This window comes from Brassica oleracea, chromosome C4 (assembly GCF_000695525.1).
Source record: "Brassica oleracea var. oleracea cultivar TO1000 chromosome C4, BOL, whole genome shotgun sequence".
In the NCBI taxonomy this organism is placed as follows: Eukaryota; Viridiplantae; Streptophyta; class Magnoliopsida; order Brassicales; family Brassicaceae; genus Brassica; species Brassica oleracea.
Window position 1 is genome coordinate 10545776 of NC_027751.1, and position 3350 is coordinate 10549125.

The following is a 3350-nucleotide window of genomic DNA, read 5'->3' on the forward strand; positions in this document are numbered from 1 at the left end:
TTAAATGTTTATCTATTAATATATAGGGGAGGTTAAACCATTGATCATTAATTTTTAACATAATAATTTTAACAGTTTTAATAATTTTGTCCTTTTTTTTAAATTCAAAATATAACATCTACGAAAAATCTATATTTTAATTTTATAACTAATTTGATTGTTTAATTTATTTTAATAATATAAAATTAAACAAAAATGATTGATGAAATATAAATTGTTATCAAATCTTTATTATTAGTCGTGGAAGTGATGGATCATGTTAAAAGAAAAAGTCCTTATGGTATTACTGCTGCATCAAGCTCAGCTGGAGCAACCTAACAAACATTTTAAACCATTACCAAAACCCACCAACTTTACAAGGGATGATCCACACATTAAGAAAGATTTTTGTTTATTACCTGATAACCATTGCATTTGATAAGCTCCTTTAATCTATCAACAACAAAGACAAAACCTTCACCGTCAATGTAACACAAATCTCCGGTCTTCAACTATCCTTCTGAATCAATAGTAGATGCAGTAGCTTCCTCGTTCTTGAAATAACCTTTTAAAAACAACTCAAAACAGTTTCATACCAAAAATAAAAACAAAAACACCTTTTCGAAAAGAATCAATCACCTTTCATCACGGTAGGACTCCGGTGCCAGAGCTCCCCGGTTCGATGCACCCCCAAGACCCGACCCGTATCCGGATCCACAATCTTATCCTCCACATTTGGAGCAAGCAAACCAGAGGATCTGTACCTCTCAGTATCCTCTTTAGTAAACATAGAAGCAACTATAGCTTCCGTCTCAGTCAAGCCATAGCCTTGCAGAAATTTAATGTTATTGTATCTTGATATTACGTGTTTACGCACACCAATTAACCTAATGTGCACACTACCACAATCGAATGGTATGTCGATGTATCACTTTAGGATCGAATCCACAGAGACCAATGATTACACTTTATTTCTATAGGATCAATATCAAGCTAAAACAATATGGGGGTTTTAAAGTTCATTTCGTAACAAGCAAGTAATAGATTGATTTAAGATTTTTCAGATGATTAAGAATGCTAGCCTAGGGTGGTTTGATCGGGTGTTAAACAAGTGTGAGCCAAACAATTATTCAAGTTCAATTAAGAGTAAGTCCAGAACTCGGATCACTCATGTTGAATCAACCCACTCTCGTGGTATTGATTCCTTTGCAAGTCGGTCTTGATGCCTAAACTCTCGTTTGGATCAAGACGCGCTAGCAAGCTTTAGAGATCAAGTCCGATATGTTCACAATACACCCTAATATCTACTCTCGCTGACTAGGGATGCAATGCTCATTCATAACAGATCTAGCAACATTTTACACGGTTAATGAACATGTTAAACCTAGGATCTAACATTAAGCGGCCAGTTTAATGCAAGCATTAAGAATAGTTATGAATGAAGACAATCAAGGGATTCACTTATCTATGTTTAACTCACGGATCTAACACCCTAACACCCTAGACGAAGCAAGTGGTTACTCAGCCATGGACAGAGAAATCACAGAGATAACAGGTGAAGAAAACATGTCTGGATTAATAATAAAAAGCAAAGAGGGTTTAGAAATCTTCTCCAAATGTTGTAGAGATTCTTCTCCCTTAACAAGAGTACAAGTTTTCTCTCTCCAAAATCTCTCTATAAAGTAACGTAGAATGTCTAGAATAATAAGAAAAAAATATATTGCAGGTCTCTGGCGGCTGCAGGAGAAAAAGGGGGAAGCCCTAGGTAAAATCCCGAAATATTTGGAAACTTCCTTAAAAATCTCTATCGCTGGAACAGGCACGCCAGACTGCTCCGCACGACTGCTTTGCGTGAAAAACTCCAAATTGCACTATTTTTCTCTTCTTTTCCTCCAACTAGTTTATCTCTCATCCAATGCAACTCCAGACCTGTAATGACTCGAAAAGGACAGGGAAGACTCGATAAAGACTTGAAAACCAATTAGAAAACATATGTACAAGATGCCAAAAACACCATATATCAATTCCCCCAGACTTAGATCCTTGTTTGTCCTCAAACAATGTCAAGTATCAAGAACATGGAGAAAGGTTTGAAAGTGTGGGAACTCTCCTATTCTGAGCAACCATACTTTAACCACCAATCTCTAAACCATACAAGCAGTAAAACTAGGACAACACACCCTTACCGGAACCCCACTGACTGCTTTTCAAAAATCGGCTCCATACTCTACATCTCGAACCTGAAAAAGCAACACTATCGAGACAAAACTCCCTACATTCATTTAAGAGTAGTGTGAGCTTCTCATCACAGGCACTATTCAGGGTAGACGGACTAGGCGTTAAACAGGCTATTTAATGTGGTGTTAAAAGTTAGGGGCAACCATTTCATTGTAGAGGATGCAGGATATCACACAAAATGGCAAAAGAGGATAGATCCATTGATGTCCATAACCTCTACTCGTTTTTGCTTCCTCTGGAACGACTGCTCCGTTTTGGATCAGCCATCTGGCTGCTCATATCATCTGACTGCTCTTCAATCTTTCAACTTGGTACCCACTCTTTTGCTTGACCTTCCCAGTGGCTCATGTTTCTTTGATTTCTTCCTCTTCTCCATCACCTCATTTTCAATTTTTTTTTCTTTTTTTTTGAAGACTGATATGGTGATGTTACGAAGAAGGAGGTAATACATGATGTTTCTGAGTGCCACTGGTGGTTATGATTCTCCACCCCTGCTCTTGCGCAGTTCATTGGTTATGGAGTGGTTGCTCCCTTAGTCTGCTTGTTCTCCTTTCTGACTGAATTTCTACGGCAGTAACGAGTAAGAGGCTGCGTCGATCCTTTCCTCTCCGACATTTTTGCACATATCTGCACATATGACACTGAAAAACAAATGCATGAAGGTGGAATAAAGGCTAATGTGTAGGGTGGGAACTAGCTAAAGATGAGCTAGCCACTCAGGATCATCAAGATGGATAAAAAGGATAAGAAGTCATGAGTGTGTTGTCGTTTCCCTGATCTAATGCCCATAACAAGAAGAATTTCAGTCAAGATTAGGTTCAAGTTAGGTGGAGATAAGTCTACCCAGTGTAACCTGATCGGCTGAGAATTCTAGAGAATCAAGTGAGATATCTCAGGGTATTCCAGGTCCACATGTGTGTCTTTCGCCACCGCTAAGGTCACTGGATAAGATAACTAAAGCACGAGGCGGTTAGTGATCAACACGGAATAAGGTCCTAATTCCCACAAAGTTTTGACTTACTCGACCATAAAAACTGACTCAAACTAACTCAAAAGAAAAACAAAAGAAAGAAACGAGTTAGTAAACGACGAACCCCCCCCCCCAGACTTACTTCACAACGTCACTGGTGTGA

At 38.4% G+C, this 3350-nt stretch overlaps 1 long non-coding RNA gene across 1 annotated transcript; it reads right to left on the reverse strand.

Annotated features, from left to right (window-relative positions):
• Positions 1-294: 294 nt before the first annotated feature.
• LOC106341622 lies at positions 295-661 on the reverse strand. Its single transcript, XR_001269700.1, has 3 exons — positions 619-661; positions 399-544; positions 295-314 (listed from the first exon to the last, which is right to left on the reverse strand). It is a non-coding gene; the product is annotated as an uncharacterized LOC106341622 (long non-coding RNA).
• Between the last annotated feature and the right edge of the window lie 2689 nt (positions 662-3350).